The 14,572-nt window shown below is 42.5% G+C and overlaps 1 long non-coding RNA gene across 2 annotated transcripts; it reads right to left on the reverse strand.

Annotated features, from left to right (window-relative positions):
• Positions 1–840: 840 nt before the first annotated feature.
• Positions 841–4,536, reverse strand: LOC118418638. 2 transcript variants are annotated; one of them, XR_004831479.1, is made up of 5 exons: positions 4,313–4,536; positions 3,824–4,004; positions 3,218–3,485; positions 2,882–3,065; positions 841–2,318 (listed from the first exon to the last, which is right to left on the reverse strand). It is a non-coding gene; the product is annotated as an uncharacterized LOC118418638 (long non-coding RNA). The 2 variants fall into 2 exon arrangements; XR_004831478.1 differs by having other exon boundaries at positions 3,824–4,536.
• Between the last annotated feature and the right edge of the window lie 10,036 nt (positions 4,537–14,572).

Below are 14,572 nucleotides of genomic sequence, written 5' to 3' on the forward strand. Positions count from 1 at the left end.
GTGTTTGAAGGGGCAGTCGTGTCTGAAACACACTCGTCAGCTTTGTGGTACCGAAAGCAATACCGGCCCTCTTTTATATTTGTATTGCATTTATGAACGCCACCAATATACCATTGTCTGCCCTGGACGTGACGTACAAATGTTGTCTACTCCATGACAGCCTATTCCACTCCTTGTCTACTCCATGACAGCCTATTCCACTCCTTGAAGTCTATCAAAACGAAGGGCTTTTTTGTACCTGGTACGTATTTGAGCCAAATACCCTCATCTGAAATCTTGGGAAACTTGGCGATTATATGAATTCAAGTTGGCCACGAGTTTTTAGTAAGTCTAGTTAGGACTTTGCACTGTATTTTTTTCCTCACGTCACCGGCCGCTCTGACCTTAATGTGATACTCTCTCAGAGGGTTTTTTTTTTCAGTACTTTATTGAGATTGAGATAGGACTTAGATGCTGAAATAATAATTAAGACCAACTGTTCAACTGAAAAGTGACAAAATACACATGGTTGAACCTTCATAGTAGTATCTGTCATTTCTCGCTATTTGATTTGTTTATGTTCAGGGGATAACTAACACTGCAGGATTACTGGAGAAGGGGTTACCATTACTCAGAAATTAAGACATTGTCATACTGACAGCCACACTATCATTGAATTGTTGGTAGAGATTAAGTGTGTTATGATTCATTCACACAACTGAGGAAATATATAAAAGTCGAAATGTCATTCAAAATATTTCCTTAATATCCATAGATCCTAAAGATGTCTAACAGTTACATATGTTATATAATCCCAAAGATAATTATATAGAAATAAAGACAATGACAATCCTTGTGGTGACTTGGAATGTACTTTAATCTACTTTCTACAATACAAACAGAAAATACTTATCAAATAACTTAGTCATGTAACATGTCATAAAAACCTATAAGGATTCTTGTACAACAGATAACATGTAGTCAGTGTCTTCAGAGAGAAGTTTTAAAACAGTTACAGACAATCATTGTTGCATACATTGCACTCCAATAGAGAACAAAACTGCTGAATCTGTTTTCTCCAAATAAAGATCTTAAAGTACAAGTTTCAGATGGGCAGACAATTCTCTCAGTGCTAGAAGGAAGACGTTTTGGAATGTTACATGATCGATCAACAATCTATTCTGTAGTAAAAGAAGAAAAATTCGGCTACTAAAACACAGCAGAAGCAGTATCATGAAGTGAAATAGGTTTGGTGATCTACAGCATTGGAGCTTATTAGTCTTAAAACATTTTAATCTACTTTCTAAGAACCCATAGAGAATGTAAGGTGCTAGAGTAACAAACTGTTCTCTATTAATAAAACTTTTAACCTGAGCATAACTCTGCCCACACAACTCTGTCCACAGTAGAAGGAAGACATTTTGTTACATGATATATTAATCAACTGTTCCCTTGTAAAAATTAGCAATAAAACAAGCTTGCAACAGCATTGTTGCTTTCCTGATCTACCCTTTGCACCAGGGGCTATATAAATAGAGTGATTCAATACCCGTAAGCTCTTGCACGTGCACAGTAATCTTGGTTTGTTTTGAACTCTTAAGATCTGCTAAATCGCTACTCTCCTGAGTATTTTTTGTCATTCTTTACTCGGCTCTTTACTTCACACATTGCTTTTCCTAACAATGAATGAGGCCACAGGAGCAATATTCACTTTACCAAAGTCTTACACACCTGGTCAATGTGCATCACACATGCACAACATATATTGTGTCCATGGCAGTCTTAACTCGACACTGAAAAAGTCAAAGTAGCAACTAATAATATTGATAGAAGCTAAATCTATCATGAACATAACTATTAGACGCCTTCCTACTAAATCTCTGGCCACATGTAAGCTTTCTCCCCAGTAACAAGCTATGCATGTCCAAATCCTAAACCGTCCAGGACGGTTTCAGTCATGACTTGTGCAAATGACTGCTTTGACAGAGAAGTTAGATCTTTAGAAGTGCAAAATGGAAAATATCATTTCATGTAAGTGGCACATGGCATCTCTTGAATTTACAGAAATACCTGAGCTCATGTGCACTAGACCCTTCCGAAACTGCATCCACCAATGATGGCTTCTTCCATCTGTTGGGCAAACTCAGTGTCGGTAAGGGTGCCCATGTGCTCTGGCATTATAAGCTTAAGTGAGCACGTGCTTGACACGGGTAGGCAGCGGCACCCAGCATCACACTCCTGGAACGTCAGTGAAGGCTCCTGGCTCCATCCCGTCAGGGGCTTGGTTTCAAGTGCTGTAAAGAACTTGAGAAAGTCCTTGAGGGAGACGCTACCAGAGCCTGGATGGTTAGAAAGAAAATGTACCACTGTAAATCAAATGAAAAACATACCTTCGCCAAATAATCAAGGTTCATAATGGAGAGTGTCTTGATCAAAGACTTTAAGCTCTCATGGGGGGGGGGGGTCTAAGTGGTAAGTACTGTGTTCTGCTTCCATAAGAAGACACTGTAGTCCACAAACGCACAAAGCACATGGCACCAGCAAACTAATAAACGTGTCACCAGAAATAACATCTATGTTTTGCTACCAAACACATATAGCGTGCAGCTGGCTAGCTAGTCAGTGCTGCCAGTGTCTTTGAATTGCGGTTGATTCCTTGAATGGAATTTCAAAGTTACTTCAATAATCATGTAAATGAAACCCAAGATTTGTATACCACACATTTCAGAATTTTAATCATCTCCTAAGGTATATACATACCAAAAATAATGCAAATCCTACAACATCTGCTTGATTTAGACTCCTCCAAAGATAAAACCAAAATCACCGATTGCAGTTCAGAACAAGCTACTAGGGGGCCCAAACTTGCACAACTTTGTAATTTTTATTAATGATCACAAACCGATCTGTCTTTGTGCGGCCCATTTGCTCTTTGACCCGGATCATGTGAGCGTACCGTTACTCGCGATTTAGTTGGCAGGCGGGCCGAACGGTTTTTCTGCTCGTCGGTTGGCAATGAACGGTTGAAGCTTCTCTTCCCAAAAGCTGTCAACCTCCCCATATTGAACACCAAGCCTGCGGCAAAGCTGAAATTCAAATTCAGGACAACGCAAGGTTTATGATATGAGTTGAAATATAGAGAGGTTTTAGATAGAATGTAAGGGTCAGAAGAACTTTTGTTTAATTTGGTGTACATTAAAAAAATTGCTCAAACCACATTAAGTTTTAGGTAGCTCACCTTGGAAGTGGACCAGTGTAGGACGCTGTAGTTGAAAAGCGTGTCCTTCAGAACATTTGGCATCTCCCTAGCCCACTCATCGGCCTGTTGCTGTACTTTCCTTCATCCCTTGTCCCTGAACCTGAGCCCAATCATGACAAGGGCCCGCACACAAGATGACAGGGGTTCTTTATCCCTCATCTCCTTCAGGTCCACCCTAGCCTCCGCCCCGCCTGTGTCACCGATTTTGGGCCCGCTGAATGGGATGTAGATCAGCCTTCTCAGGTCCCTTAGATTACAGAAATGTATGCCTTCTAAGTTTCAATTTTGCCATACATGTAATACAACAGATAATACCTTAAATTACAAGGAGAACATTAATTGGCTAAGTACACAAATTTAAAATGTATGACATAAAAATGATGATGAAGGCCTTTTCCATTTTCCCACTAATGGTTAAACTCTACAATCTAAACAATGATTCACTTTTTTCACATTAATCATATTTCTTAACAAGACTTTTAAAGTGATTAATACTTAATATGATCATCACATTTATATAACTTTATCCAATACCTTTGAAACTTCTGAAACAGTTGTTTTGATAGAATAAAAGAAATAACGTACCTCTCCTCGTGGTACTCTTGATGGTTGTTTGCGGTCATCTTGCGGATCGACTCCCGTCCTCTGGAAAGGGTGAAGAATCCGCCCATGCCATAGAAATCTACTACTGCCTCTTTTCTTGATTCAAGCGTGTTGGGATCATCAAGGAAACAGCCAAGTGTTGTTCTGCTGGCCAGTGACACTACTGCCCCCAAATGAAAATGGAAAGGGAGGCGCATGTATTAAGAGTAGGTAAAATGTAGGCTGTAGACAAAGTTATTTGCCAGACCCAAGGCAAAGGTATAATGGAAGGACTTAAACTTTAAAAATGATGCATGTTCTTTTATTAACAATACAGGGTGTCAACACAACGTTAAGTCTATCGCCAAACAAAAGTCAATGCATAAGTAAAGTGCAAACAAGGCATGGTTTAGGTTTACGTGGGCAATTTTAACTTGCTTAAGTCTACATTGCACAAAATGCATCCACATGTCACACTTTCAGTAAACAGACCTCATCAAGGTTCAACTTCTGGTGCCAAAGTTCACACTTTGGGTTCATCCCCTCCAGACGTTCTACGGGTGTGTCTCAGTCCCTAAAGCCGGCTTGTTTCCCTCCGCTCTCTCCTCCAACAGCCAGTCTCCTCCCAGCGGAATTGGTTCACAAACACAAACCAGCTTTAACATTGTAACCTAGCCCTTGGCATGTTGACCGCTCACATCACAACATCTGAATGATTTTATGCAGCACTTCTTGGCTACACATCTCAGTGCTGCACGCTGGTGGCATAAGCCGTTTGCACATTGCTGACCCTTATGTGTCCGTCTTCTTTCTTAACTGAAAGAACAAGTTAAAAGAACATGACTTGTTATGTAAAACCTCCTTGGTTTGCTAAGTTTTAAGATATTCAGTCAATCTACCATTGTTATAACATGGAAGTGGATACTGAATACCTGAAACACTTACTTTTCACTGTTATGTTGTTTTTTTGCTTAAGGGGTGCTTCCAGGTTGTCCTTACGAATGGACCCGATATGGTCAATGCTAATGCCCCCAGGCAGCCCGTGCACTGTGATGCTTCCATCCTTCTTGCCATACCATTGGTAGGGAAATCCTCCTTTATCGCCTGTCGGAGCATCTGAAAATGGTTCATATTTCTGGTTTAAAATGTAGCTCTGATGTTGATAATAATCTTTCGAATGAGAAATGTAAATAAGTGGAATCAAAAACTGTTTTCCAATGTGTGTTACTTTAGTCAGAATTATGTGAACCATTATACTAGCACCAAAATTACTAATGACAGTTAAGGAAGTGCACCTACCATGAGCATGCCTCTGACTTCCTTTGCCAGGTGACTTTTAAGAAAAATTTCAACAAAAATTTACCATTCATGGTCTTGGCAAATTGTAATTATAGAGCACTGTGGTGTTCTTGGTCTGTAAGGAACTGCTTCCCTTTTCTCGTTCCAATATAGGGCACTCCTGGATCCTCTTTCTAGATCCATGCAACATGGCAACCTCCATGTTGCATTTCTCAAACTTGTGTGTCTGAAACATAGTTCAGTCGTTTCATTTTAATAAAATTAGTAACGGCACTAAATAGTGTCTAATAATGCATGATACCTTAACTTTTCTCCACATTAATTTAAAAAAATAGCCATGTATAGCCAAAGTTAAATTATGATACTGTTGCTGACACGACTAGCATTAGTTGTTTTTCATATGAAAAGATTTGCTGTGAGGAAGATGAACCTTCTGACCATGTTTTGTAAATTCTTGATCAGATTCAGGGCTTCCAGCCTCTTGTCTTTTGCAAACAGAGCCTTGATCTTCCTGTACTCCAGCTGGGCCGCGGCTAATGTTGCTCCCTCTATATTCACATCGGATATGATGATTTGGAGTTTAGTGAAATGTATGTAGTTAGGACCAAGAACAGTTAACTCACAATACCTTTTACAAAATCACTGGTAACTAAATTCTTTTGTCAAAGCAACTCACCTCACCTCACCGGCAACTGCATGTTAAGGTCTATTTTCTAAAATAGCACTTTGTTGATAAGAATTTCAACATATTTTTGTTCTTGGCTAAATCAAACTCTGCATACATCGAGTCTGTACATTTCTGGATGTCACGGGCCATGGGCATGACCCAGGCGTCAAGGATATGCTTTAACACGATAAACGGATAAATAAGCTTGTAAGGAATAACGTCGAAATAATGTGTTCACGGGTGAACGAGGTAAACAACACAAGGTGAACGAGGTAAAAAAATATATAATAAGAGTCGATTGACCAAGTCGTCAGAACAGGTCGGTAAGCCAACTGGATAATTACATTTATAGAAGACGAGCATCTGACGAATGTTTGGGAACTTGGAGTGATGGCTTTCTGTACAGTGATGTCTGACCTGACGGTAGCTCTCCTCAGCCGAAGCTGGTGTGATTGGCCCGGGATATGGTTATAACGGATTCAGATGCAACTTGAGACATTATTATAGTCTCAAGTTGACATAATTTTTACATCTGGGTACTATTTCTACATGATATGATATTTTTCACTCCTAAATCCTACTCAAGACTGCTTCCCTGGCTGGAATTCCAGCGCCTTACCCTAGGTTTTTGTCTGGCTGGAATTCCAGCGACTTCCATTTGACGTCTACTCTGGCTGGAAATCCAGCGGCCTAGAGCAAGACTGCGTCTTTGGCTGGAATTCCAGCGGTACAGAGCGAGACTCCCCCCTCGCTGGAAATCCAGCGGCACTATTCACACTGCCCACCTCGCTGGATTTCCAGCGACTCTGTTCAACACCACCTCGATCCCTCGCTGGAATTCCAGCGGCACTATTCACACTGCCTCCCTCGCTGGATTTCCAGCGGCCCTGTTCCACACTGCCTCCCTGGCTGGAAATCCAGCGGCCCTGTTCAACACTGCCTCCTTCGCTGGATTTCCAGTGGCCCTGTCCAACACTGCCTCCCTTGCTGGAAATCCAGCGGCCCCGTTCAACACTGCCTCCCTCGCTGGAAATCCAGCCGCCCTGTTCAACACTGCCTCCCTCGCTGGAAATCCAGCGGCCCAGTTCCACACTGCCTCCCTCGCTGGATATCCAGCGGCCCTGTTCAACACTGCCTCTCTTGCTGGAAATCCAGCGGCCCAGTTCAACACTGCCTGCCTGGCTGGAAATCGAGCAGCCCTGTTCAACACTGCCTCCCTCGCTGGAAATCCAGCGGCCCTGAGGGGGGGTTCTCTCTTGTAGGAGGGGCTAGGGGGCTATCCCAGGAACAGGCTCTTACATGTTGACAGTAAGTTAACAGCATTAATATGGTCTATTTCTAATGCTCAATAAAGTAGTCAACACCTATGCTTTCAAGATCCATACTGGTTTTTAATGCATTTATCCATGTCTGTTGGTAAGAGTTACACGTACAAAATATGGACCCTACAATAGATAGCTCATTCATTTCATTGTTCTGTTGTTACTGAGCACATCAATTGATTGTCATCATCAAATAACCTTCATTTGTTGTCATTGGAAATTACTATAGTAAACAAGGTTGTTACCTAAGGACGTAGGGTAACTAACTTTTTAACTTACGGTTTTCAGACTTTCAGGGAAAAAATCCCGCTGGTTGGATCACCCTTCGGCCGATCCGACCCACGGTCGGGGTCGGGCAGGTAGCTGGGGTGATTGAAATACATTGTGTTGTATTCTTTATAGTGATTACAACCTTCTTCAAAACAAATGCCTATCGCTAAGTCAAGAGAACAATAATCTAAAAGTTTTTTGTTAAACTAAATGTAAAGAAATCATACATTGGCATATTAACAACTAACGTTACTAAGAAAACTAAGTATTATTACTTCCAATACAACATTTTATTCCAGTACTTGACACTAACAGTTGGATTAAAGTAAAGAGTACAAAATTGTGCCACTGAACTGAGTTACATACAACTAATTGGACACTTACTAATATGTAAGTACGTTGTGCAAATGCTGGAGGATTTTGAAAACAATTTCAGTAACTTGGCAGAAAAGCTGAACTGGGTAAGAGATATGTTTGTATGAAAATTTAACTATATTTTGTAGTTCCTAACAGGTTGGTATTGGCAGACCTGGGACATGAGCGGATGGGACTGAGCCACTGTACCTCACACATTCGGATTCAGTGACACTTCATGGAGTTCTTTCACCTTTTCCTCTATATCTTTTGGCATCTTTTGCGTACCAAGCGGAAGAATGTGGAACCAAACTTTGGCTGCCACCTTTGTCAAGGCGCAGGTTATGGGTTGCCATCCGCTCACGTTCCATGGCTTCCCATATCCACCAGTTAGGAACTTCACTTCAATGTTGCCTCGTTTGATACCCATTACAAACACCAACCAAGGTTCCTTGGCTTTATGTTGGGTTTTTCCTGGATCTACAACAACGATGTCCCCTACTTTCAGCCTGAGAGGACACTCTAACCTGACGTCCTCATAGAAGGAATCTGCCTTGTTGATTGATGGTGCTGAACGTTCAATTGCTTCCGTTGCTGCTTCATACTGCTCATCTCTGCTCAGCTTTCTTGTTGGTTTCTTTTCTGCATGTAAAACAAACAGATCTTAGGAAACAATATTGCACTAAAATGCAAAGAAAAAACACAAAAGTTATAATATAACATAGGATTTTGCAGTCCAAGGCCCAAGCCATTCCTGGGTCATGTGGGTTATGGGTTATTCTAACACAATCTACACACAAAAAATGGGTATCATAAGGATCCATCTTGTACAACTTCTCTAATTATGACACCACATACAATCAAACTCAAAAACCAACACCACTGATAAGCTATTAGAGTCCATTCCAAGTCACCACGAGTGTTTTTAGGACATATTTGTAAAAAGTCTTAATTATTTTGAATAAAAGAATATCTAAGCCGAAATAATTAGATTCTTTTATAAAAATTGACTTAAGAAAAAACTCATCTATTTAAATTACTTTGAATATTTTAGAAACATTTTGAAAGTAACTGTACAAAAATATCTTTATTTAGAATAATTGTGAAACCTCTGTGTGATAGTTTCATAATTACAAATATTTACAAATATTTGTAAACTTTGCCAAATGGTAAAATTAGTTTATTGCCCCCATAAAAGTAAGCCCTATTGTTGCCTCTGTATATTTTTAGATTTCACTACTGGGCACTGCCAAATCCTTTGTGATGGGCCATTGTTGCATGACACCCAACCATACTTTGCAAGGATGTGTGAATTGCTATCTTCCTTGCCCACTGACCCATTTACAAAATGTTACAAAAAATGGTAGAAAATGGTTAACAATCATAGTAGAATGCTGTTATAATAATTTAGAAACCATTAGAAATATCCAATTTCACATCATGAATATTTCCAAAGTTTTACAGGACCAGGGAAATATTTATAAAGTTGTAACAGTGTTAGAAATATTTCTGAAGTATCAAATGTTCTAGACATATAATTACAAAACTTGGAAATTAATTCTAAACAATGGGAACAAACTTCCGCACGGTGACTTGGAATGGACTCTAGCCATCATAGTTGGTCATAAACCAAACAACAATACATATCCCTTTCCCAATAGGTAAGTGAAATATAAGTATTAAACATAGTCTTCTTTATATCAACCTTCATCCATTGAAGTTAATCTTACGTTTAGCTGGAGTTGTCCCCTCTGCTGTTGTGGCTGAATTTGACTTCTTCCCTGTGGCTGCAGAGGGTCCTGTTGTTCCTGACCTTGACTTCTTCGCTGGGGATGCAGAGGGTCCTGTTGTTCCTGACCTTGCCTTCTTCGCTGGGATGCAGAGGGTCCTGTTGTTCCTGACCTTGCCTTCTTCGCTGGGGATGCAGAGGGTCCTGTTGTTCCTGACCTTGCCTTCTTCGCTGGGGATGCAGAGGGTCCTGTTGTTCCTGACCTTGCCTTCTTCGCTGGGGATGCAGAGGGTCCTGTTGTTCCTGACCTTGCCTTCTTCGCTGGGGATGCAGAGGGTCCTGTTGTTCCTGACCTTGCCTTCTTCGCTGGGGATGCAGAGGGTCCTGTTGTTCCTGACCTTGCCTTCTTCGCTGGGGATGCAGAGGGTCCTGTTGTTCCTGACCTTGACTTCTTCGCTGGGGATGCAGAGGGTCCTGTTGTTCCTGACCTTGACTTCTTCGCTGAGGATGCAGAGGGTCCTGTTGTTCCTGGCCTTGCCTTCTTCGCTGGGGATGCAGAGGGCTCTGGAAGTGGTGTTCCCATCTTCTTGTTCTGATACAACTGCTGGATCTCTTTCAGAGCTTCCTGCATAATAATATTAGAAAACAAACTTTACGTTAAGGTCGTTGTACTCTTAATATAAATACAAAGATATTGCTTTATATAGGAACAACTGACAACATATTGCCTTTTGTACATGTTACACAGTACATGTTCCCAATCACACACAGACACATGTTACAAGAACTGAAATTCTCGGTTGAAACCTGTGTTTCATGCTGCCGGCCGTCTGAGGGTGCGGTTTACAGTTAACGTGGACAAATTGGTCGCCTAAAACCGGAAGTGGGATGAGCTGCCGTTTGCGCCATCACACCCACCAATGCGTTGTGCAAGAACAATATACGAAACTCTTTACAATTCCAGTAGATAGCTCAGATCACAAGACACCTTGGAGGGGAGTTTTTATTGAACCTTGTGCTTGCCTTAAACTTGGTAATTCACAACAACCACCTTCACACCACTCCGCCTGGTTTTGCCGTTTTCCAGCGCACAGCCAAAAAGCTTCGAGGGGTTGAGTTGGACTTTGCTGGCCACAGGAGTGCAGTCCTCAGACTTGCATCTGGGTGACTGTCTGCTCCCCTGCCTTCCTCACATACTGCCTGTATGCTTCAGGGTGTCTCCCGCATCTTCTTTTGTCCTGATCTTTTTGTCCTGATCTGATTGGAACTTTGCCACTCAATCAGTTAGTTGTTATGAGATATTTTATTTATTTATTTATTTATTCCACTTCACAGATTGCGTACAATCTGAGGGGAGTCGGCAACAGAAATCTAGTTCCTCTACGAGGCCGACTCCCCCAGAAAATATACGAAGTTGAGATAAAAAAAAAGCAGCTCAAGACAAGCCTGACATCAAATACTAAAAGGAATACATAAATGAGAGAGTAACAAGGTCAAATAATTAGAAAAAACATAAACAAACGGTTAAGCTGTCACTAGGCATGATGAGCAACGGCAAGTAGTTGTCCAAGTACATAAGTTATCAACAGTAAATGTGTCACTTAGTCGGGATCTATAATATGAAACCAACATTTTTTTTACGGACTGTAGAGTAAGGTTTGAGTGCATACGAGGATGTTGGCGGATGTCTAGTTTTAAATTGTTCCAGATGACGGCAATACGCCTACAGTAAGAGAATGTTTCAGTTTTACATGGCCGGGGTACAAGTTGAAATTGGTCTGTATAGCGAAGTGATCTAGTAGGTATGGATACATTGAGGACATGAGAAATGTTGGTGCAGTAGACGGAAACATTTGAAAAGAAATAAGATATCAAAAAGTTCTCGTCTGTAACACAATGTTAGAAGGTTGGTATGGGTTAATCTGTCCTTATAGTTAAGTTCGTAATCATTACAGATGTACTTCTTTGAACACCTACTTTGCGCAGATACAATCTAGTATGCGGTGCCCATATCTGAGAACAGTAGTCTAAATGTGGTATCACCAGCGATCGATACAAATTGAGTTTAACAGTAAATGGGGCATTAAAGCCTACTGATCTCTTGATCATTGCAAGTCTTGAGTTACATGTTGATATCTTCCTACGTCTTTCTTCTCATGAGTATTCCAAGATAAGTTATGTTGTACATGAACTCCTAAACATCACACGGGCGCCATATCAACGTCATATGCGGTTATTTGATTGTGTATTGATCATCTCTAATGATATTTGTGTACTTTTGATGACGTCTTCGACGTCTTTGTACAGTGCAGACATCTGATCGTCCAATGTTTAGTTGGTCTTGACTGGTTTATGTGTGCCTGTGGGAGGGATTTGTGCACATGTTTTGATTATTTCGTTACACGCCATTTGTAATCGATGTATACTTCACTCACATTGGTACATAAATGTCAAACATAATCTGTACTCTTCTAGGCGAATACACGTGGAAGGAAGAGATGATATTTTCCAGGTCATTGTCGTCCGAGTCTGACTCCGAGCTGCTGGCCGGGTCTCTCCTCGACTGCTTCCCATGTCGTCCAGGGGCGGCTGGCGCCAGCCTCTTCCCGTCTCCCGCTTTCCGACCAAGACCGGAGGTCGACGGACCATCGTCGACCAGACTGACGGCGGCCTGGGCGGCGTCCTTGCTGGCTTTGTCCTGATGGATGGGTTGGGCCGCCGTGATGTTGTTGGCGGCCAGGATGGCACAGTGCGCTAACTTCAGGATGGAGGACCCGGGCTTGTATCAAATCCCTTCTTACCTCGCTCTCTGTTCGAGTTTAGATGTGGGTGTTATATCGGGTGCTCCTGCCTTCCCCTTATACCTAACTGCTATCCTTCCCCTTTTTTGTCTTCTTTGCCTTTTTGGCTGGGGGTGGGAGGCCAGAAGAAGAGGCGCCGTCCGTCTTCGACGCCGCTGCCGTTGTTGCATGCTCCGTCTCGCGGGGTGGGACGTGGGTCGGGTCCAGCAGGGTCGCGGCCGCCTGGGCCGCGGCTTTGCTGGCCTTGGGGTCCATCCCCGTCATGCCCAGGAGGAACCCGGTGTCTTCTCCTGTGAGGGTCTCCAGTCGCTCCGACAGCTCGACGTCGCTGAGGTTGCGGATCGGCACATCCGCTGTGAACCTTGCATGGAGATCCTCCTCTGGGAGGGGAGTTTCTCCTCGCACTTTCATAAAGACACCTAACAAATTCTGCCCCACAAGGGTGGCATCTCCGCGCAGGACAATGGGAGCCGGAGCGCTCATGGTGAGGACCGCTCCGGTCCTGTTCGCGACACGGAGTGAGATCACATGTGGGGTTTGTTGTATCTAACTCGCTCATCGCGCGAGGCATGACGGGATAGGGATCCAAGCCGGCCATCTCCATCAAGGTCTCCGAGTCCTCCCCAGTCAACGCCCCAATCCGCTCAGAGATCTCTCCGGCAATGTACGACGACAGAGGCTTATCGGCTTCAAACCGAGCAAGCTGATCCTCAGTAGGTGGAGCGTCGGATCCCCGCAACTCCCTCAAAAGCGGGACAATGCTGCGGCCCACAAGAGTGGCGTCCGCCTATAGAACCGGAAAGGATGACATGACTACCGTTCTTGTTGGGCGTCGAGACCCGAGTGAGGACATATGGTGTGTTCGATACCTAGACCCTTCCTCATGCAAAGCCTTTCCATCACACTCATCAGCTCCTCCAGGGCCCCCCTTCCCAACATCCTTTGAGGACGAGTCGGCTTGCGCCAACCTGTAGGCTTCGTCAGTCTGAATGACTTCTCCCTAGTTAGCCTTTATCTTCTTGATACCAAACCCCCCCTCTCAGTATCCTCAGGTGATAATTTGTTGATGAAGTTTGTGGAAAATTACACGTCAGCAACTCTATTCTTGACTACTGATATAATACAGAATCCCATCCTAAGCATCTTCTTGTCAAGAAATATTCAGTACATAGTTGCAAAGGTGTCAAATTATGTAAACATCAAATGACAATCCAAATGTATTCACATGGGCTTTTCTGTAAAATCTGGCTGATTTATTGACTTTTATTGACTCCCTTGCCTCTAACGCAAGTTCCTTGTGCGATATAGTGTCTTAGCTCATCCCGCAACTGGAAGTTATAAAATGGATATGAATGTTTTAAATTATTAGATACTGATCCCATGTCATGGATGAAGCGTTTAGGCATTGATCAGAATCCTTCTGTCACTTCTAGTCAACCCTTGATTTTTTTTTGGTCTTTGTGTAATATCTTTTAGTATCGTATACCTGTGCTGGGGTGTTAGTCTCATAAACTATTGGGTTTTGATTGGGTTTTTTTTTCGGTTGAGCCGCTAGCCATTTTGTCCACAGTGAAGCTGCATGACATGGCTTCATCGACGTACTCGTGTAATTTCTCAACCCAAATACCGATGATATCTCCATCCTTTTCCCTCCCTCACATTAGTGAGCCTGATGGACATGCTTAACTGCAAAGCGAGGCAGATGTCATCTTGTAGGCCCACGTACAGGGTAACATTTCTCTTGGAGAGAATCTCCCTTTCTTCCACACTTTTTGCTTCCATTAGTGTTCTGCGCTGGGCCTCCAAGCGATCGTTGCCATTAACTAATACAGTACTTGTGCAGTTTTTCTTTGTCAAAGTCCTCCACTGAAGGGCAGTCTTCCCTCTTGATCAAACCGATCAAGATATCCCGGTGACGATGTCACGTGGTGGAAGTTCCACTCTTCGGCAAACGACTTGAATTCTGCAGACTAAGTTCCTCTACCCTTCTCTGATTCACTGCTCATACAACAACGTGTAAATGAGAGAGATTTAATGAAAAGAGCAGAAAATGAAGAAATGTTCCAGCTTGAAATCAGTCACACCAGATTACAACACTGAATTCAAACTAGCATTAAATTTCCTGCGCCAAGAAAACCTTTTCATGAGTCAATATAGACTGTTGTCAGGACATCCTCAGTGCCTTGTAGTGTAGTAGAGAATCTTCATCTCTAAACCGTCGAAGCGATAACGAAGTTCTGCAGCTGTAGACCTAATGCATGTTTCACCCTGGCATCAGTCAAGTAGGCAACATTGTTAACAGAACTATTG

Source organism: Branchiostoma floridae, chromosome 6 (genome assembly GCF_000003815.2).
Source record: "Branchiostoma floridae strain S238N-H82 chromosome 6, Bfl_VNyyK, whole genome shotgun sequence".
NCBI lineage: Eukaryota > Metazoa > Chordata > Leptocardii > Amphioxiformes > Branchiostomatidae > Branchiostoma > Branchiostoma floridae.